This window comes from Silene latifolia, chromosome Y (assembly GCF_048544455.1).
Source record: "Silene latifolia isolate original U9 population chromosome Y, ASM4854445v1, whole genome shotgun sequence".
In the NCBI taxonomy this organism is placed as follows: domain Eukaryota; kingdom Viridiplantae; phylum Streptophyta; class Magnoliopsida; order Caryophyllales; family Caryophyllaceae; genus Silene; species Silene latifolia.
The window spans coordinates 139,954,128-139,978,231 of NC_133538.1; the positions used below are offsets into that span (position 1 = coordinate 139,954,128).

General features: G+C 38.5%; 2 non-coding genes across 2 annotated transcripts; both read left to right on the forward strand.

Moving 5' to 3' along the window:
- Nucleotides 1-3,936: 3,936 nt before the first annotated feature.
- LOC141635120 (small nucleolar RNA R71) lies at nucleotides 3,937-4,043 on the forward strand. The gene has a single exon (XR_012539825.1). It is a non-coding gene; the product is annotated as a small nucleolar RNA R71 (small nucleolar RNA).
- A 19,687-nt stretch (nucleotides 4,044-23,730) lies between these two features.
- On the forward strand, nucleotides 23,731-23,837 carry LOC141635554 (small nucleolar RNA R71). The gene has a single exon (XR_012540232.1). It is a non-coding gene; the product is annotated as a small nucleolar RNA R71 (small nucleolar RNA).
- The last annotated feature ends 267 nt before the right edge of the window (nucleotides 23,838-24,104 follow it).

Below are 24,104 nucleotides of genomic sequence, written 5' to 3' on the forward strand. Positions count from 1 at the left end.
ATTGCAACACATGAGACACGTCTATGCCCTAACATAGCATGGATCACCAAAACTATGTAAAAATTGCATAAACCCAACTAAAAATGGAAAAACTGAAAATACTCCTCTTATTTCAACAAATGGTAACATTTACACCCTAACAAAGACTCGGTTTCCCAAGTCATGCAAAAAATGTGTAAACCCGACTCATTTTGGAAAAACATCAAATTGCCCCTTAATTTAGCAACGACTTTTTCTACCCCGTTTAATGATGAGGAAGGGTGTTACTTGCCCTTTTCTTTTCTTGACAACATATATACAACACAAGTAACTCACTTTTTTTTTTTTGGATTTTTCATAACTTTTTCACTTTTCTCTTTCGTTTTTCATTTCTTTTTCAAAACCTCTTATTTATATACAACGCCAAACGTAGACTAAATTTTGACCCAATGGACTTGTACTTCATCCATCACCAAATTCCGACTTCACTACCTAGACACTTGTACAATTCACGACCCATTCTTGATCAAGGAGGGTTGTTTTTGGGATGTAGCTCTTTTAGTGGGTATGCCAAAAGGAATAGGCTAAGGCTCGGAGGGGTGAATCAAAAAGGAATTCAATGCAAGGGACGAAACTAAGCTACTTTGGCTATGTGAGGTTCATATAAACGGATTTTGTTTCATAAAATGTGCACAAAAATGAAATGCAATTCACGGTCTAAGGACAAAATGACACACTTTTGCGTCTTGATGTGACACGCCTCGCGAGGAGGCCTACTCTCAAACCTAGATGAGGGTGGGGTATGGATGTACCCACCCTAGGAGGCTCTACCCTTACCTTTGAGTGGCTAAGTCGAGCCCTAGGTCTAGTCTACGGTCCTAGGTCTCACAAGATCGGTCTAAACTCGTTGGTCAGGCCCGCTTCCCTTGACTAACTAAGAGGCCATGGGTGCAAGTCACGGGGAGGGTAAAGGCACAATTGGACATATAGTTCATCATGGGGGTACTTGGTTCCCTCCCTCGACCATGCTTATGCAAAACATTTACAAACTAAGTGCAACTAAGTCTAACAACAACACATGCACATGTGACAAAATGCATGCGGAAATTTAAACAAACATGAAACGAAACGTGCAACAAGTTGGCTAATCCTAGCAACCCATCAACACCAACAATCCAAAGTTCCCCAAAGGAACATTCAAGGCACAAAAATCCCATCCTCCTCCATATTATACAACAATATAAAAAGAGAGAGAATGAAAAAGGAGAAAGAGATAAGAACGAGTTTAACAAGCGGTCTTCTAGTCTCCTTTTTGCCACGGAATGTCAATGTACCTATGTCACTTTGTTAGCCAAATACATGTATATACAATGCAATAGTTTTTGAATTATTTCGAAATTTTTCAATTTTTAGGCATTTTCTTAAGTTTTCTTAAATTTACAAGTATTTACAAATATATACAAATATTCACAAGAGTGGATATTTCCCTCCCCACACTTGAAATGTACATTGTTCTCAATGGACAAAAGCATAGGGAGTGAATAAGAAAAATAAATAACGTATTTTTTTTTTGAATTTTTAAATGTTTGAAACTAAATAACATGTTTTTGTATTTTTAAATTTTGAGAATGTCCTCCCCACATTTATTTATTTACATAAGTCTTGATGGAAATGAATGTGTGGAGGATATTCGAAAAGTAAATACATATTTTTGTTATTTTTGAAGTTTTGAAAAAGTAAAGAACTTGTTTTTGGGTTTTTAGAAAAAATTATCAAAAAGAAAAAGAAGCATAAAAGCTTGGGTTGCCTCCCAAGAAGCGCGGTTTTGAGAAAACCGCCAAACCTACAATCAAACACAACAAACAAGTGAGTTATTTAAAAATCCCATCAAAGATCTCATTAACTTATCAAAAGAAGATGACCAATTTTCAACAAAATGGTTATAAGCAATGAAGAGCAACAAGCATGACAAATGGCATACATAAGAGACAAGATGAGTCATAAGCAATTTGTAAGAAAAGGTGAGCACACCAAATGTGTCATACTCACCCCAAGCCTTATCATTTTCTTCCAAAGGCACAAAAGGTGGACTCTTGAAGTCATGCATATCATCACAATCCTTTTTCACATCTTCCCCAAGAGTGGTGATTATGTCTCCATTCTCAAATTTCTCCATCAAGCAATCATCAAGAGACAAATCACCCTCTTTGAAAAGATCATCACAATCATACTCGACAACCACATATTCAAGTAAAGGGGTAAGAGAAATGAGGTCTAAATGATCGGTAGATGAAAAGAACTCATCATCAACACAAAATCAAGCCTCAAATTTCTCCAAAAGAGGTTCATTGAGTGGAAGCACATCATAACCCCTCACTTGTTCTTCTTCACTAGCCTCATCATCAATGTCAAAGCCAAGTCCATCTTCACTCCTAACAAACTCCATCCTTAAGGAGACACCCTCCCATTTTATCAAGTTTCCAGCACTAACATCATCACAAAGAAGGGTGGGTGTTCCAATCTCCTCAACCACAAAGTTCTCAACTAAATCCACAACAATATTGTTGTAAGTCAAGCCTATAAACTCTTCATCATAAGGCTCATCAACAATCTCAAATTCCTCACAAAAACTCTCAAGCCTTTCATTCTCCAAAGGGGTTTCTACCCTTTTATCTTCCTCACAATTCTTATCATTATTTTTCCTTTCTAACTCAAGAATCATCTTCTCAACATACTCTCTTCCCAATGACTCATGATCAACCACAAATGATATAAACTCCAACTCATTCAAATACAATTGCTCCACAACTTTCTCTTCAAGTAAACAATTTGCCTCAATCAATCCATAGTCACATTCAAACATCATAACCTCTACCTCACACCCATTACTAGATAATTTGAAATTCACATGGTGTGGTGTAGGTTGGCATAAGGAATGTGAAAGTTGTCTTGAAAAATGGTGAGGTGGTTCATAAGAAGTGTTAAAGACATGCAAATCATCAACATCATTCACCGTATAATCATCCATGGGGGTTTGGGGAAACAAAGTGAGACACACATCAATTTTATCTCCAAAACTACCACGTGATTCGCAATTAAATGAAAAGACTTGCATGTCACACACATTCATCGGAAGAAGGGAAGAATGATAAGAGGAAACATCATGCATATCATTATTAACATCATTTATCACATTCATGTTCACAAGGGGTGAGTATGAATAAGGAAGACAAGCATTTGAGTCATATCCTAAATCACCACAAGATTCATAAGAAGATGTTAACTCATGCATAACATTCACATTCAAGGGAGGTGAAATTTGATTAGGGAAAATGTTTGGCGCATCGTAATGAGGTGGAGAATAAAGTGGTGTACAAGAGGGATCAAAGAAATGCAAGTTATCAACATCACTTATCAAACAATCATTCATTGGGGCTTGGATAGTATAGGAAGGGCGCAAGTCAACTATCTTCAAAACCACCACATGACACATAATTTGATGAAGAAACATACATAGAATCCATTAGGTGAAAGGGAGCATGGTATAGTTGAACATTGTGCATATTATCTTCATTATTCATCACATTCATCAACATGGGAGGTGGGGATGCATATAAAGAACAAGTACAAGAATCATTTCCCAAATAACCACATGTATCACAAGAATATGAAAATGAAAATGCATGCACATCATTCTTAGTTATGGAGGGAGGGTTAACACGATTTTGTTGAACATTTTGAACATAAGAGGGAGAATCAACTTCAACTTGTGGTTTAATCAATCGTGTCACTCTCCCAAACCCATAATTAGCATCCGTCTTAGCCACTTTCTCAAGTAAAGATCTTGCCTCATCATCACCCAAACTATCAAAGGCACCTCCGGCCGATGCATTTATCAAATCTTTAACGGCATGATGCAAATTATTAAAGAAAGTTTATGTGATTAGCCAAATTGGGATCCCATGATGAGGGCAAGCTCTCAAAAGTTCATTTAACCTTTCCCAAGCCTCACTTAAGTTCTCAAACTCGCCTTGATGGAAAGTAAATATCTCATTTCTTAGTTTGGCAGTTTTAGAAGGTGGAAAATATTTGGTAAGAAAGGCTTAAACAAGGTCATCCCAACTAGAAAATGTGCTAGGTAGGTGAGAATATAACCATCTTTCGGCTCCATCCCCAAGGGTAAGAGGAAAGAGCATGAGTTTTACAACATGTTCGGACACACCATTCTTCTTTACCAAAATGCATTTTCTATTAAACCTCTCCAAATGGTCCAACACATTCTCATTTGGTAGACCAAGAAACACATCTTTTTGAAAAATTTCAACTCAATTCGGATGCAAGTCAAGCTCCACATCCTCTCCAATATCAATAGGAGAGGCAAACAAGTTCGGATCGGGTCTACTATGATCACTTAAGGACATGGATGAAGACATTATATAATGCAAGACACTAAATGCAAGATTCAAAATGCAAGTGACTAACAATTACAACTAAAGATGCAAGTAAACAAACAACATATTTTTTTCTTTTTTCAAATATTCATTTTTTTTCTTTTTCTTTTTCAAAAGCAATAAAATGACTAATCCCAAAACTAAACTAAGACTTATATCTAACAAAGCACCATCCCCGGCAACGGCGCCATTTTGATAATGGGTTTTTCGCACTCCCCAAATCAAACAAATAACTCAACTAATGTAGTAGGGTAGTCGAGGTCGAACCACAAGGAGATCAAGTTTGAGTACTAGTTTGTCTTAAATTATAAGTTAGCTACGCGAATCATAAAGTTGGTTGATATTAAACTAAATAACTAAACTAAATTAACTAAGACTACTAAATTAAACTAAGAAATCAAGAAAAATATATATAATAAAGGTCTAACAATAAAGAAAAGCCTAGGGTCCGATCTCACCTCCGACATGTTCATTTACTACCATAATCCCGTTAATTGGTCATTAGGGTGATGTGTAAAGTGGAAAACGCCTCTAATTCGCCTACTAACTCCCTCTCGGGCTCATAATAGGACACTAGCTATCCCAACTAACCCCCCTCTCGGGTTCGAAAGTCGGTATCCCAAGTTTAATACCCAACTACCCGAAAACACATGTAATTCTCAGGGTAGCCTAGTATTGACTAAGGTCACTAAGCCCACGTCGGTTTCCGGGTCATCCCTCTCCTTCTCTCGAAGGTTGATTTCAAACACAAGATTAAGGGTGCCCTCCCTTGGTTCTCCCTCTAGGTCTCAACCTAGGTCGCCAATTAAACTTAAATATAGTAACCCGATTCCCAACCTAATCGGCTCTCGCCAATGGACAAGGGTCAAGAGTCAATACTTACCACAAATAAGCCCATAAAACAAATCAAGTCCCCTAGTCAACCTTTACTACACCCCAACAACTAATTAAAATGGAATTAATCAAGTAATTTACACATGTCGGGGTTAAATCGAATCCTAGTGAAAATACTACTCACTACTCATAGTTAATCTAACACAAGACACATTTATAAGTACACTAAACATGATATTAAGCAAAATAGAACAATAAAGATGACAACTTTAACTAAGTTAATGTCTAAACATAAATAAATTAACACTAAGCATGACAAGAATAATAAAGACTAAAACTTTGATTAATTAAAATGATTAGACTAACTAAAACATAATAATAATGAAAATAACAATAAGAAAGAGAGGGAAGAATTAATACCAAATTTGCATTAAATGGAAAAATGAACATAGATCTTCAATTAGGATACAAAAGATTGAAACTTGAACCAATTTAACACTAATTTCTACCCTAAATTAATTATGAGAAGTAGATAAATAAGGAATAAAAATGAATTTCTTTTTGAACTACTACTCCCTTTCTCCTATTTCGTTCTCTGCCCAGAACCAAACACAGAACATCCAAAAATGACGGCCCTCCCTTTATTTCTCACCTCCTGCCTTTTTTTGTTCTCCTGGTGTGAAAACTCCACTTAAGGCCACGTATGGAATTACCAAAAGGCCATTCATTAATTTGTCAAGTCTTTGTAATCAAAATGGCAGCCCAATACAGGTAAACATCAGAGGAAGTGTGAGAAGTAGGCGGCCCATTAATTGACAAAAGGTTGATTTTTGTTTCACTTGTGTCATTTCTTTGGCTATTTGACCCGTCTTGATCCACTTTATCACTTGTTATCAAGTATCTCGGTACCTATACGATAAAATAATAGAAGCAGTCCAAAATTCCAAGAATAACATGAAATAACTTTATTTAAAAATAATCCACTAATGTATGATTTAACACACAAATGAGTCGATAAAGCTAGCTCGAGTTATTAATTAGATAAAATAAGAGATAAAATATGGGTCAAAAACACGTAAAATGGAGTGTTATCAAATCTCCCCACACTTATCTCTTACTCGTCCTCGAGTAAGCAAAATCATGATTAATGCAAGGCAAAAGATAGACCCTTTATTTAGAAGTGTATGCACAATATAAGCATCACTTGGTTATTATAATAATAATATCCGAATGAGTATTAGCGCACTCAACGCCCTTTCAACTCACGTAGTTTTGCTCATGAGGGAAAAACTAAACTCGCAAGGCAAGTGAGGTCTTGCACAAAATTTTGGACACATCCAATAATTAGGCACAAAGAAACAAATAAGGATGCATCAACAAAATGAATAGCCACTTTTGTCATCTAAATGGCGGAGTCAACTAAGAGGGAACAAATATAAGGGCATATACTCCGTCACAAATACTAGTTCAACAAACCACTAAGTCTAAGAGAATGGAACCAAATCACCTCCAAATGGTGTTAAACTAGACTACATTCGTCCTCAATTTCCAAATGCTTTCGTCAAGGGCGATCGGATGGCGTGGAATGATGATCCCCATGAAACTAGTGGCATATGACATGACAAGCCTCGAATTCTCTACAAAAGTAAAGGTCATGGATCGTCCCAAACTCGACAAGGTGGCATAACAAAAAGGTTTTTGGGAATGAAGTGCTCAAGTCATTGTACAAAAAGGTGGATTTGACTATCATTCAAAATTTGACCTCATTTCATCTTTCGCATTTCACATTTCAAAACTTTAAGATGGGTTTTGTCCCTTCCTTGCTAATGTCCTTTGCTTTCGCCAATCGCTTATTAGGCAACCGGTTAACCTCAAGACAATAGCTTTTCGGGGTGATAGTCACTCTGTCCTTGGGCGGTTGAATTCACAACCGTGTGGGGGCCCAATTCAATGGATCCCTCTCCAAAGCACATCGAAGTGGTACGCCTCCATCAAAACAACTAACTTCGCAAAATTTCAACATTTCAAAACACTTTGAGGTTTCATTGGCATTTAAAACGTTTCCACATCACAAAATCTTTGAAATGAGCACTTTAAACTTATTCATGAAACATATTTTTTTTTTTGTCATACCGCCAAGTCAATCAAGGTCACCAAGACAAGTTAACCAAGTCCACATCGCATCACGGGGTTGGATAGGTGACTCACATGCAAACCCTTGACTAGGCTTTGGGTCATGGGTCGAAAGATACTAGGATGACACAACCTAGGGTATTTTAATTCCATTCTAGTAGGCAAAGTCTTAAGTTGAAAAAAGTATTTGCAATGGCCTAATTGCTCTTGTCAAAGTTCTCAATTAGGCACTTTTCCAAAACATTTCCCCTAATGCAACTATATGCCATGGATGCAACTAGTATATACATGTTATAGTGCAAGTGCGACTCTTAACTATATGCCAAGTAAACTAATGCAATCTAACCCTATCAACACATAGGCACACATCACCAAGTTCCAAAATTGGAACATCCTCATCAACATACAAAGACCAACCTCCTCAATTATAAATAAGAGAAAAGAGAGGGAGAAAGGAGAAGAGTAAAGAACGATTATACCAAGCGTCTTCTAACTCCTTAGCATATACCTCCGATGTTCCAAATGTACCTATGCATTTTATTACACAAAAGCAACAATATATACACATGTTAGGGGAGTTTTCTCTCCACACTTATTCGTTTACATAAGGGAATGCAAATAAATAAAAGCATGTTTTTGTAATTTTTGAAAATTTTCAACTCTTTTTTTTTTAGGAATAAATCTCCTCCCCACACTTAAAATGTACATTGTCCTCAATGGACCAAGTATAGGAAGGAAATAAGAAAGGTAAAACATGTTTATGTATTTTCGGAAAAAATTTCAAAAAGAAAAAGAGCATAAAAACAAAGCTTGGGTTGCCTCCCAAGAAGCGCGGTTTTAAGGAAACCGCCAAACCTACAAGTGGATCCATTAACTAGCCGGGATCCCACAATCTATGGCCAAGGCCACTCATCGTCTTCCAATCATTATTTAAGCTCATATCTTTAAGTTTCCCCCTTTCATCTAGAGTTTGATCATTCTCCACCTCACTTTCAAATTCAATGGTGTAAAATATATCCTCTATTGTGGGAGGAGGATGATCAAACCCTATAACACTTGGACGATCAACAACATTGGAGACTTCACTAGTCTCCTTGCCCTTTACTTCCTCTTCAATCTTATCCTCCAAATTCTCACTCAAATAATCATTAAAAGTCAAACAAGGAGCCAAAACAACCTCTTTGGTAGGATTCTCACAATCATCCTCAATAAGCATGGGCTCAAGTGAAGAGGTACGAAAGTCAAGTGGATGCAAAACAATGGGAATAAGAGAGTCATCCTCAAGTATAGGGGTAGTCACGGTTGCTTCCTCAAGGAAGCTCTCAAGAACATCATTATCACACTTCACCTAAATGCTATCATCAAATGTGTGTGCACTCTCTCTTTCCCAAGAACCATTAAAAATATCATTCTCCTCCACTTTCTCTTCAAATTCACACAAACCAACATCCTCAAAGTTCTCACTAGGAAGACTATTTTGCTCATTCAACCATGTATCATCCTCATCCTCCATCACATTCATCTTCTCAAAGGGTGGGGATGTATAAGAAGAACACATATCAAGATCATGTTTTACATCACCATAAGATTCATAAGAAGATGAAAACTCTTGCATATCATTCACAATGTCATGGGAAAGGGGAACATGAAGATTAAGAACATGTGATTGAACATAAGATACATCCACATAAGAAGAAAAGTCCACATTTCCACTTATTGCATCAAACATAGAATAATCATTACGTTTAAGTCTACTTTGTGGTCCTCTCTTAAATGTAGCCCAAATTGAATTTCGATCCTCATCGACACGAGCCATGTTCTCAATTAAATCTTTAGCATTATCAATGCTCAACTTATCAAATGCCCCTACTCCGGATGATATAGTCACAAAGTTTTGAAGAGAAGGAAACAAATTATCAAAGAAAATAAGCATGATTTCGCAAGGTGAAATACCATGGTGGGGACAAGCTCTCAACAAACCCTTAAACCTATCCCAAGTCTCACTCAAAGTCTCAAACTCGCCTTGTTGGAAATTATAAATTTCACTTTTTCTAAAGGCGGTTTTAGAGGGAGGGTAAAACTTGTTTAAAAAGGCTTGAGCTAAGTCATCCCAAGTGCAAAAGGTGCTAGAAGGTGCGAACGTAACAATCTTTTAGCTTCATCCTTAAGACTAAAGGGAAAAAGTAAGAGTTTAACGGTTTGGTCTGATAATCCCTCCTTCTTAACATGGTCACAATTTGCCTCAAAAGTCTCTAAATGGTCAATTGCTTCATCACTATCTAAATCACAAAAGACATCTTGCCGAATCAACTCAATAAGACCTATATCAAACTCATAATCAACATCCACCACCCCAATATTAATAGGTCGGTTAATATGAGTAAGGTTTGGTCTACAATGATCGCGTATGCAAGACATTGTCATGTATGCTCAAAGAAGTGACAAATAAGAGACAAGTCACAAGAAAACAAGTAATGCAACACTTAAGTAATATGCAACAAGTTTCAAGTAACAAGTAAAAGTAACAAATACGTAGTCTAACAAATCTAAAACTAAACTAATATCAATCCGTTGATCTCCCCGGCAATGGCGCCATTTTGATAGTGAGGTTTGTCGCACTCCCCCAATCAAACAATTTACTCGACTAATGTAGTAGGGTAGTCGAGGTCGAACCACAAGGAGCAAGGGTGATTATTAGTTGTCTAAATTCGTATGCTTAGCTAAGTCGGATAAAACAAGGATGAATTAATATCTAAAGGACTAAACTAAATAACAATTGAATAGAAATAATTAATGCAAAAGCTAAAGAATAAAAGCAAGCTAAAACAATGCGGCTTTACTCAATAAATAAGGACCTAGGACGCGACTAAACCACCGACATTCGTAATAAATCATGAGTTCCTTCAACTAGTTGCTAAGGGGGAAGTGTATTGGGTGGAGACGCCTCTAATTCGCCCACCAACTCCCTCCCGGGCTCATGGTGGGACACTAGTGATACCGAATCAACTCCCTCCCGGGCTCATGACTCGATTTCCCCCGACTCAAGACTCAAGGCTCACCAAAGTGGGCCCATTATGCTCACCTCTCAACAAGATCAAGGGCTTAAGCCCGCGATAAACTCCCGGTCATCCCTACCCTTCTCCCGAAGGCGAACTTCAAACCGAAAAACAAAGGCACCCCACTTGGGTTCTCCCTCCCCGGCTCAACCCAAGTCGGCACACGACCAAAAGGGGTAATGTAATCAATCTCAGCCTAACCAACTCCCGTTGATGGACAAGGGTCAAAACCAACAATTACTCCCAAATAGACACAACAATTCAATTCCTTTGTTAAAACCCAACAACCCCTCCCCAACAACTAATTTAATAAAACCCTCAATTAGACAAATTACTCATGTTAGGGTCTAATCGCACCCTAGTGAAAATACTACTCACTAATCATTACTAATCTAACACTAAACACATTTATAACTACTCTAAACATGATATTAAATAAAATAAAGTGATAAAGATTGAAACTTTAACTAATCTAATGACTAAACATGAATAAATTAACACCAAACATGATAAGAGCAATAAAGACTAAAACTTTAGTAAACTAAACTAAACTAGACCAAATTAAACAAATAACAATAACACTAAACATAACAAGAGAGTAAAGATTAAAACTTTAATTAAATTAGACATTAAATATATGAAATCAATAAATGATAAAACAAGAACAAATAATGAAAGATGGAAGAAATTTATACCAACAATGGAAAGGAAAGTGCATAAATGAGGTAGAATTACTCTTAGACCATCCCCAAGCAAAGGTCGCGCTAATTAGGTCGCGACCTGATTTTACTATTAATCACACCTTATTAACCTTGACTCATTTTCACCCTCCCAAGCAGAAGGTCGCGACCTAGGTCATCAACCCAATCATTATCCACTTTACAACATTTTCAATCATTTTTTTTTTATTATTTTTTAATTGTTCCACCAATCAAATTTGGACACATAGGAGGTCACAAAAATGGTCAATTTGTTCAAATATGGTCACAAATTGACCTTTGGTCACAAATTAACAACCTTGGTCACCAATTAAGTACCTTAATTAACTCATTAACCATGACCAAGCAAGGTCATGACCAAACAATTGACCTTGCTTGGGGATAGTCTTACAAAACCCAAAAGATCAAATCGTGGCACTAATTAATCTATTCTTATACTAATTTAAGAGAGTATTTTTGGAGAGAAATAAGACTAAAACCCTAAAAGTAAATTTGAAAATAATGGGTCTCTTCTCTTTCTCTTCTTCGTTCCTCTGCTTGTCTGCCCCCGTCTTGTTCTCTGCTTGTGCCCAGCAGTCCCCAAAATCCCCAAAATGACGGCTGCCTTTTTACAACCGGATTCGTTAATATCGACGACGTTTTAGTAAACGTCGACGACGTTTTTAAAAAAAAAGACGCTCACTGCCCCTACTATCTCACTAACCCATTCTCCCTCATTCTCTATTCTCTCTACTCAAACTCAACCTCCAACTTCCACCAACACTCAACCACCACCACCTCCACCACGACACTGCCACCACGACACTGCCACCACCACGCCGACCACCACGCCTCCACCTTGCGCCACCACGTTGCCGCCGACATCACCAACAAAGTAAGTGCCGTTTTTTTTTATTTTGTTAAATTAGTTTAGAAATTAAAACTAATTGAATGAAACTATGAAATTAAATAGTTTTCTTTCCTTTATTGTTATTGTTAATCGATTAAATTGATTGGATTTTGTTTTGTAATTGAATTAGTTAGTAAATTAGGTTATGTGTTAGGTTTTTATTAAAATTAATTGAATTAGTTTAGAAATTGTTAGTTTTTCTATTAAAATTCATGTTAATTAGTTGTTATTATGTAAATTTTGGTATTGTTATATGTTGTTTGCGAAATATACTTGATTGGGAGTGATTTTTGAGTCGATTTTTGTTGTTGTTAATCGGATTGGGAGTGAATATGTAGCGATTTGGGGCCGATACCATGGGCAAACGTGGGGAATTTTCGTTTGGCTGTGGCTGAAACGTGGTAATTCCACGTTTGGCTGTGGCTGAACAATGGGGTTGGACGTTTGGCTGTGGCTAAACGTTGGGGTTGGACGTTTGGCTGCGGTCAAACGTTGATTTTTCACGTTTGGCCGTGGTCAAACATCCATTTCTATTGTTTGGCCGCGGTAAAAAAAAAAATGTTTAGCCACCGTCAAGTAAGGGATTTTTTTGTTCAACCGCGGTCAAAGAAGGGGTTTGTTTTGTTAGTCCGCGGTAAATTAATTTTTTTTTTAAGAACCGTGTTTTATGCTATTATTTGCCGATTTTTGTTACTTTATATGATATTTAGTTGATTAACGTGTTTTCTAACAACTTCCAATTTCCTAATGCAGATGGCAGATCGAAATGAGAGAGGAAAGGCAATCATGAATGCTCCGCCTCCGCCTAACATACACGACCGTACCGCTGGGCGTTATGTTACGGGCTCTAAGCGTCGTTTGCGAGTTAAGCAGGCCCACAAGCAGCCACCCCCACTTCGAGAGACGTCTGGAATGGTTATGATGCCTACTCCCGGTCACGTCGTTAGCGAGTCGGAGGAGGCGAGGTCACGGGAGGTTGCTGGTAGTTACCAGCATGATAGAGAGGATGAGCCGTCGGATGACGGTTCCGGGGAGGAGGAGGAGGAGGATGCTGGAGAGTATGTGGTCCAACCGAACCCGGCACCGCCGAGAGTGTTGAGTCTGAAGTTGGGCCGGGATAGTAGAGGATGTTATTCGAGTGTTAGAGAGTCCTCTAGCACCGATAGGTCGAGGAGGCCGAGTAGGGATAGTTCTTGGATCCTGAGAGAGCCCGTTCCTGGTGGTCCTAGGAACATTAGCACCCTACGGAGTTTTGGTGGTCACGTTGCGTTCAACAGTTGGTCGGACCCTAACCCGGAGAATATGAGGTCGTGGATCAAGCTCTACGAGAGGCCGAAAGCTGCGAGGGAGATTAGGCACATGGTTCTCACTGAGGGTGTTGCAGCTAGGGTAGAGGCGAGCGGGCTTGGGGTTTTGAAGGAGTGTTTTACCACCGGTCTAGATGATAACCTCCTTAGTGCTTTTATCGAGAGGTGGCACCCGGATACTAACACTTTCCATATGCCTTTTGGAGAGATTAGTATCATGCTCCATGATGTCCAGCATATTCTTGGGATACCTGTTAGTGGTGATCGGGTTCTTGTGGCGGTTCGGGCGAGGATGATGACAGTGGTTTGCGGGGCAAGATTGCGAGGTTTTATGGAGTTCCTGAGTCCGATGTTGCTCCACCGCTCTACAAGAATGGCGGTATACTAACATCGGAGTTGAGGCAGGTTTTTTACCTAGGGAACGAGCATGACTCGTTATGGGCTTACCTCTTGATGTTACTGGGTCATACTCTTTTCATGGATAAGAGTGGTGATAGGGTGTCCGCTCAGTTGTTGCCCTTGTTTGATAGTCTTGAGCGGGTTGGTTCATATGCTTGGGGTGCGGCTTGTTTGGCTTACTTGTACCGACAGCTAGGGATAGCATCGCGCCGAGATAGTGCTGGTGTTAGTGGGTGTCTACCGTTACTCCAGGCGTGGATATACGAGTACTTTCCCAGGTTCCGACCCGGTGGTGGATTCTTTTCTGAGGACCGTCCTCTTGTTGAGGCTTGGGCCAACTTGCCTCGGAGTAAGGGCGAGTCTCGTACTTTTCAGTTGTATCGTCATAGTTTGGACGATCTTAGGTCAGAGCATGTCCGATGGTTGCCATACGGGAACCGTCCTCAGGGAGCTTGCAGAGTATCGCTTTACTCGGGTTTTATCAGACATCTTGATATAGTAGAGCCGTACCAGCCGGATCGGTGCATGCGTCAGTTTGGGTACCGTCAGGATGTCCCGGTCTCGATGCCTATTGCAGTGAATGAGTCTCGGCCCGCGAACGCGCCTTACAGGGTGGACTTCGGGCAAGAGCCCGATAGGACATGGATGTCCGAGATATCCATCATACACCTCCGAAACCTGTCAAAGAAAGCATATATGCCTTTCGAGTGTACTAAGGGATACATGTCTTGGTATGCAGAGCATTCACACCCCTACCTTTATCCCCCCTCACACCGCGTCCATTTTCGGTCTGTCGAGTTTCATGAGGAGCCGGAAGTCGCCCTAGATGTTAGTCGTAAGTTGAAGAATGTCTTCCGGCAAGATGATGAGGAGGCCGAGAGAGAGACTCTAGAGGATTTGTTTGCGGGGATGCGTCCTTACTATGCAGACGTGTATGATGACTAGTTTCTTTTTATTTTCTTATGTTTTTCTATTTCTTTGGATTATGTTTGTTTGGATGATGTTTGTATGGTTTTTTTAGTATCTTTGTATGGATAATTTTTATGTTTTATTTTTATTTTCAGATGTTTGTATTATTGTTTGGAGACGGTATTTAATTAAATGCAACGATATTTAATTAAATGACTTTAAACGTAATTTAACATAATTTAATTAAAACATTCATTAATTGAAATACAACGACATTACATAAACCACTTAAAATATGATTAAAACATAAACCACTTAAAACATAAATTCAAAACTAACAACAACACCACATACCCTAAACCCTAAACCCCATACCCTAAACCCTAAAGCCTAAAGCCTAAACCCCAAACCATAAACGATTATTACTTAAAACATAACATAATTAAATAACTATCGAACTTAATTATCTTCCGATGATGAAGACGACGATTCCTTATCTTCTTCATGGTCATGAACCTCAATTTCTTCAGGTTGGGTAGACATATATTCAGTCAACAAATCATTCAAGTAGAGATAAAGAATTCCTTGGCCCGGCACTCTACCAGCACATAAGTCTGATAGTCTTGGGTAATCGATCACGGTGAGAATGCGCTCAAAATATGTATGTAAAGATGTCACTTTTTAACCTACGAAACTCCCACATCTTCTCGGTTAATGCTTCATCAGAGACAACCTCATCTGTAATTGCTGGAGTTAGCACATCTTCTCGGTTTCCTTGTAAAATTATACAAAGGCTACCAATTGGAGGCTCTTCAAGCATGTGCCATACAGTGGCACTGGGAACCACTGATTCAAGACGCTCAATTAGAATTGGTAAATTTTGAACAATTAGGTCGATTCTTATTTGATAAACTCTGGCTTTTTGTGCATTTGTGAGATCCATTTTAGTATTGTATGTTGTGAATAGAATTGGATGTTATGATTAGAATTGGATGTTGTGATTAGAATTGGATGTTGTGATTGAAATTGACATAGAATGGCCTATTTATAAGCTAGTAATTGTAACGGCTATTTATTAATTGTAACGGCTATTTTGAATTATAACGGTTATTTTGAATTATAACGGTTATTTTGAATTATAACGGTAACATTTGAATTATAACGGTAACATTTGAATTATAACGGTAACATTTGCATTATAACGGTAACATTTTGAATTATAACGGCTATTTTGAATTATAACGGTTATTTTGAATTATAACGGTTATTTTTAATTATAACGGTAACATTTGAATTATAACGGTAACATTTGAATTATAACGGTAACATTTTGAATTATAACGGTGATTTTGAATTATAACGGTTATTTTGAATTATAACGGTTATTTTTAATTATAACGGTAACACTTAATAGTTTTTTCAACGCGAACAACTACTAACTGAGATAACTGTCGCACTATCAGAGACCTGACTTCTACGACGTCTTTCCGGAGTTTCTAACATGAACGCTTGCCAAATATCAATGTTATGTTGGTACAAAGTCTCTAGGTGAACGACACTGGGATCTCGGAAGGTCAACCAAGCGGGATCAAGTGGCGGCATAGGGAGACTCTCAAGGGGGCTGCTAGAATGCAACCGCATCCAATGGCTATGATGTAGGACAAACCACAAAATACCACACGGTAGTCGGCCTTCAACTCGGGTCTTTAATGGCATGATAGTTTTGCCACTTCCTTCCCAAACATTCTTCCCGTCTCACAGTGTATGACCAATCACACATATCGTCCAGTTGAACATCGTTGCAAAAACTAGCAAATCGTCGCTACTCATCCAATGGTCCTGCCCACAACTAATCTGTTGAAAAAACTCAACTCGTCGAAGTGCTAAATCTAACCCTGACATACCGCTGAGTGGTGATAGAAAACCTCCATATAACTCTGCGTAGATAGAGTCGGTTCTCATCTCCCTCGTTGGAAACACTGCCACGCACGCTGAAACGATTCCTCGGTAACTGAATTGATCACCCTAAACCAACCATCTTCATCATTTGAGATGACAAATTTCCTCATACTTTCAGTTTTGAATGTTGTCAAGGCTTTTGCATTGACGGCTTTGTTCACATGCCATCTACACAACAAATGCTCAGCCCGGGGAAATACTTGCTCAAGAGCGCTGATCAAACCCAATTCCCGGTCGGTGACAAATACAGCAGGGGACGCAACTCCGGTGGCATCTAAAATCGCAGCTAACTTTCTCAACAGCCACTTGTAATTCACGTCAGACTCGGAAGGAATCATCGCACATGCAATTAAGAAGGACGATCCCGTGGGTGTCACGCCAACCATCTCAATGAGTGGATTTTGGTAAATGTTGGTTTTATAAGTCGAATCCATGAGGACCACATAAGGATAAGCCCGGAACAACTTAATCGCTTCAGGATGAGCCATGAAAATGTGAGTCAACTCTTTTGACTCCTCGGAATCAATCTCGTAGAAGTGGACGTATTTCGCTGCCACCGCTAGAGCCAACATTTGCTGAGCGGTGTTTCTTTCACCCATTTCTTCTTTCTTAATTTTCCTTGTTTCATTATACAGTTGGGTGCTTGACGGTTGAGGTTTATCGGGGGATCTCAAATGAAGACCGTTTTTAATATCCCTCGGTTGAACCCCGGCCAATGTTTGTTGCCTAACATATGCCTTCTCTTCCGCGTCCAATCCCGCAAAGTGCCGATCACCGTCCTTATAAACGGCTACGTTGTGGTTGTGTAGTCCACCACCCTCGGAGGTTAGAATGTTCCACACCACCGTCTCTTTATCATTTTTAGACACAAAATTTTGAACGGCACGAATACGAAACTTGCATGAACACTTCTGCGACCTCCTTGGCTTTTCAAGATCGTCCGTTTCTTTTGGTTTACCATGTCTTTTACATCGAAAATAACTTGCCAACAACCCGTTCTTTTTCCTATTTTTAGCTCCGTTATTTGCTTTAACCAAAGCAAACCCATTCTCGAATGCGATTTTCTGAGCCCAATTGAAAGCTTCGTCACGCGTTTCGAAATCTATAGTAGTCTCGAACAACGGGTTGTAATCAATTGGATTATCACCAAAATCCTCCCACGATTCCTGTTACAAGCAATAACGACTATAGTAAGACAATAAAAAGGAATCATATACTACATAAATCGCGTAAAACGAAAGAAAAACATGTAAAAACGACTTATTCATGCCTAAAACGCGAGACCCAACAAACGACCGCGGCCAAACATTACTTTCTATCGATCAACCGCGGACGAACAACGAAAACCAACTTTAATCCACGGCCAAACAATGAAAATCAACATTTGACCACGGCCAAACAATGAAAATCAACATTTGACCACGACCAAACAATGAGATCCAACGTTTGACCACGGCCAAACATTGAATTCCAACGTTTGACCACGGCCGAACATTGGAATCCAACGTTGGACCATGGCCAAACGTGGAATTCCATTGTTTAGTCCGTGGCCAAACGTTGGTTTCCATTGTTTGGACCGTGGTCTGAACGTTGGTTTCCAACTTTGGCCATGGTTCATCTTTCGGGGGACATTTTTCAGATTACGCAACAAATTCAAACATTCCCTACTACTAAGTTAATACGTCAATTAATTCAACTATCGAATAGAATGAACGATGCGCAAAAAAAAATTGAAAAATTAAGCAAATGATTAAGTTGTTTACGTACCGTTGAATCGAGATTAGACATATTGTTAATTGTTGTTGTTGTTTGTTTTGAATTTAGTTGAGTTTCAGAGAATTTTTTTTAGAGAGATAAAGTCATAAGGGCAGTCATCGTTTTTTTTATGAAAAACGTCGTCGATATTTACTAAAACGTCGTCGATATAAATCAGCCCCCTTTTACAAATGCCAATAATTGGGTAAAGGGCTAGTTCATGGAATTACACCAATTGCCCACTTGCTTGTGAGCTCATTTTTGGTACGCAAAACATGGGCCTAATGAAATTCCAAGCCTTTTGAGTCCATTAGCTATGTCGGCTATGTAGAATATTGTCCAAAGTCTCCAAGTTTGAGGTATGAGATTGGACGTCGCATCTGACCACTTTCTCGATATCACGCTTTATTCCCGAATCGCGTTGCCTACAAAATAAAATATCGAATCGCAGTACCAATATCCAAAAACTAATTTAAATTGCACTATATAAAACTAGACGACTAATATTCTATTTAATACTAAAATGGGTGAATTAAGCTAACTCGGCTTATTAATTAAACTAAATAAAAGATAAAACGTGGGTTAAAATTGCGTCAAATATTGAATTATCAAATCTCCCCACACTTATCTCTTACTCGTCCTCGAGTAAGCTCAAGTATGATCAAAATGTCTCAAAGTGAATGCACAATATAAGCATCACTTAATTATTCTACTATATAATCCGATTGAGTATTAGCGCACTCAACGCCCTTTCAACTCACGTAGTTGTGCTTATGAGGTAAAGCACGACTCGTAAGGCAAGTAAGGTCTTGCAAGAAAAATGCAATGCATCCAACATGTAAGCACATAAGCAAGTAATAGAATGCATTTAACAAAAATGGTCCACTTTCCTCATCTAAGTGGCCGGATTTTCAAGCAACAAAAAATGGTCTTGGTTGGGAGTACCGTCTCAGAAGTTCCAACGGAGGTGCCAACCCCCTAAGCATGACTCAAGCAACCCTAGTGTGAACAATACTAAAGAAACACATTCAAGAGCGGGGTAAGGGGAAGTAGGCAAGCCCGCCGAGAATTACAAAACCGACACGATATTCAACCAAAAGACCCATGACTAAGGGGACCAAGGCAACAACATCCTCACGGTTTTCACTCGTCACTCAATGAAAGAACAAGGTGATTTTTTTGTGACAAATAGTAACCAAAGTCACTCTCCTAACTCGACTAGCGAAAACGTGTCCGCAATCTAATGTGTAAGACCGTCCTATGTCCAATGAAATGAAAACAATGGTACAATGCACACAATATGAAACAAGGGTTGTAACGGGGCTAGGGAGTAGGACAAAACGGGATTGGTGCAAGCACCGTTTGGATTGTGGAGTTCAAATCAAGAATTGCCGACACATCGTAACCTATTTCTTATTGCAACACATGAGACACGTCTATGCCCTAACATTGCATGGATCACCAAAACTATGCAAAAATTGCATAAACCCAACTAAAAATGGAAAAACTGAAAAAAATCCTCTTATTTCAACAATTGGTAACATTTACACCCTAACAAAGACTCGGTTTCCCAAGTCATGCAAAAAATGTGTAAACCCGACTCATTTTGGAAAAACATCAAATTGCCCCTTAATTTAGCAACGGCTTTTTCTACCCCGTTTAATGATGAGGAGGGGTGTTACTTGCCTTTTTCTTTTCTTGACAACATATATACAACACAAGTAACTCACTTTTTTTTTTTGGATTTTTCATAACTTTTTCACTTTTCTCTTTCGTTTTTCATTTCTTTTTCAAAACCTCTTATTTATATACAACACCAAACGTAGACTAAATTTTGACCCAATAGACTTGTACTTCATCCATCACCAAATTCCGACTTCACTACCTAGACACTTGTACAATTCACGACCCATTCTTGATCAAGGAGGGTTGTTTTTGGGATGTAGCTCTTTTAGTGGGTATGCCAAAAGGAATAGGCTAAGGCTCGGAGGGGTGAATCAAAAAGGAATTCAATGCAAGGGACGAAACTAAGCTACTTTGGCTATGTGAGGTTCATATAAACGGATTTTGTTTCATAAAATGTGCACAAAAATGAAATGCAATTCACGGTCTAAGGACAAAATGACACACTTATGCGTCTTGATGTGACACGCCTCGCGAGGAGGCCTACTCTCAAACCTAGATGAGGGTGGGGTATGGATGTACCCACCCTAGGAGGCTCTACCCTTACCTTTGAGTGGCTAAGTCGAGCCCTAGGTCTAGTCTACGGTCCTAGGTCTCACAAGATCGGTCTAAACTCGTTGGTCAGGCCCGCTTCCCTTGGCTAACTAAGAGGCCACGGGTGCAAGTCACGGGGAGGGGAAAGGCACAATTAGACATATAGCTCATCATGGGGGTACTTGGTTCCCTCCCTCGACCATGCTTATGCAAAACATTTACAAACTAAGTGCAACTAAGTCTAACAACAACACATGCACATGTGACAAAATGCATGCGGAAATTTAAACAAACATGAAACGAAACGTGCAACAAGTTGGCTAATCCTAGCAACCCATCAACACCAAAAATCCAAAGTTCCCCAAAGGAACATCCAAGGCACAAAAATCCCATCCTCCTCCATATTATACAACAATATAAAAAGAGAGAGAATGAAAAAGGAGAAAGAGATAAGAACGAGTTTACCAAGCGGTCTTCTAGTCTCCTTTTTGTCACGGAATGTCAATGTACCTATGTCACTTTGTTAGCCAAATACATGTATATACAATGCAATATTTTTTGAATTTTTCGAAATTTTTCAATTTTTAGGCATTTTCTTAAATTTACAAGTATTTACAAATATATACAAATATTCACAAGAGTGGATATTTCCCTCCCCACACTTGAAATGTACATTGTCCTCAATGGACAAAAGCATAGGGAGTGAATAGGAAAAATAAATAACGTATTTTTTTTTTGAATTTTTAAATGTTTGAAACTAAATAACATGTTTTTGTATTTTAAAATTTTGAGAATGTCCTCCACACACTTATTTATTTACATAAGTCTTGATGGAAATGAATGTGTGGAGGATATTCGAAAATTAAATACATATTTTTGTTATTTTTGAAGTTTTGAAAAAGTATAGAACTTGTTTTTGTGTTTTTAGAAAAAATTATCAAAAAGAAAAAGAAGCATAAAAAGCTTGGGTTGCCTCCCAAGAAGCGCGGTTTTGAGAAAACCGCCAAACCTACAATCAAACACAACAAACAAGTGAGTTATTTTAAAATCCCATCAAAGATCTCATTAACTTATCAAAAGAAGATGACCAATTTTCAACAAAATGGTTATAAGCAATGAAGAGCAACAAGCATGACAAATGGCATACATAAGAGACAAGATGAGTCATAAGCAATTTGTAAGAAAAGGTGAGCACACCAAATGTGTCATACTCACCCCAAGCCTTATTATTTTCTTCCAAAGGCACAAGAGGTGGACTCTTCAAGTCATGCATATCATCACAATCCTTTTTCACATCTTCCCCAAGAGTGGTGATTATGTCTCCATTCTCAAATTTCTCCATCAAGCAATCATCAAGAGACAAATCACCCTCTTTGAAAAGATCATCACAATCATACTCAACAACCACATATTCAAGAAAAGGGGTAAGAGAAATGAGGTCTAAATGATCGGTAGATGAAAAGAACTCATCATCAACACAAAAGCAAGCCTCAAATTTCTCCAAAAGAGGTTCATTGAGTGGAAGCACATCATAACCCCTCACTTGTTATTCTTCACTAGCCTCATCATCAATGTCAAAGCCAAGTCCATCTTCACTCCTAACAAACTCCATCCTTAAGGAGACACCCTCCCATTTTATCAAGTTTCCAGCACTAACATCATCACAAAGAAGGGTGGGTGTTCCAATCTCCTCAACCACAAAGTTCTCAACTAAATCCACAACAATATTGTTGTAAGTCAAGCCTATAAACTCTTCATCATAAGGCTCATCAACAATCTCAAATTCCTCACAAAAACTCTCAAGCCTTTCATTCTCCAAAGGGGTTTCTACCCTTTTATCTTCCTCACAATTCTTATCATTATTTTTCCTTTATAACTCAAGAATCATCCTCTCAACATACTCTCTTCCCAATGACTCATGATCAACCACAAATGATACACACTCTAACTCATTCAAAGACAATTGCTCCATAACTTTCTCTTCAAGTAAACAATTTGCCTCAATCAATCCATAGTCACATTCAAACATCATAACCTCTACCTCACACCCATTACTAGATAATTTGGAATTCACATGGTGTGGTGTAGGTTGGCATAAGGAGTGTGAAAGTTGTCTTGAAAAATGGTGAGGTGGTTCATAAGAAGTGTTAAAGACATGCAAATCATCAACATCATTCACCATATAATCATCCATGAGGGTTTGGGGAAACAAAGAGAGACACACATCAATGTTATCTCCAAAACTACCACGTGATTCGCAATTAAATGAAAATACTTGCATGTCACACACATTCATCGGAAGAAGGGAAGAATGATAAGAGGGAACATCATGCATATCATTATTAACATCATTTATCACATTCATGTTCACAAGGGGTGAGTATGAATAAGGAAGACAAGCATTTGAGTCATATCCTAAATCACCACAAGATTCATAAGAAGATGTTAACTCATGCATAACATTCACATTCAAGGGAGGTGAAATTTGATTAGGGAAAATGTTTGGCGCATCGTAATGAGGTGGAGAATAAAGTGGTGTACAAGAGGGATCAAAGAAATGCAAGTTATCAACATCACTTATCAAACAATCATTCATTGGGGCTTGGATAGTATAGGAAGGGCGCAAGTCAACTATCTTCAAAACCACCACATGACACATAATTTGATGAAGAAACATACATAGAATCCATTAGGTGAAAGGGAGCATGGTATAGTTGAACATTGTGTATATTATCTTCATTATTCATCACATTCATCAACATGGGAGGTGGGGATGCATATAAAGAACAAGCACAAGAATCATTTCCCAAATAACCACATGTATCACAAGAATATGAAAATGAAAATGCATGCACATCATTCTCAGATATGGAGGGAGGGTTAACACGATTTTGTTGAACATTTTGACCATAAGAGGGAGAATCAACAACAACTTGTGGTTCAATCAATCGTGTCACTCTCCCAAACCCATAATTAGCATCCGTCTTAGCCACTTTCTCAAGCAAAGATCTTGCCTCATCATCACCCAAACTATCAAAGACACCTCCGGCCGATGCATTTATCAAATCTTTAACGACATGATGCAAATTGTTAAAGAAAGTTTGTGTGATTAGCCAAATTGGGATCCCATGATGACGGCAAGCTCTCAAAAGTTCATTTAACCTTTCCCAAGCCTCACTTAAGTTCTCAAACTCGCCTTGATGGAAAGTAAAGATCTCAATTCTTAGTTTGGCAGTTTTAGAAGGTGGAAAATATTTGGTAAGAAAGGCTTAAACAAGGTCATCCCAACTAGAAAATGTGCTAGGAAGGTGAGAATATAACCATCTTTCGGCTCCATCCCCAAGGGTAAGAGGAAAGAGCATGAGTTTTACAACATGTTCGGACACACCATTCTTCTTCACCAAAATGCATTTTCTATTAAACCTCTCCAAATGGTCCAACACATTCTCATTTGGTAGACCAAGAAACACATCTTTTTGAAAAATTTCAACCCAATT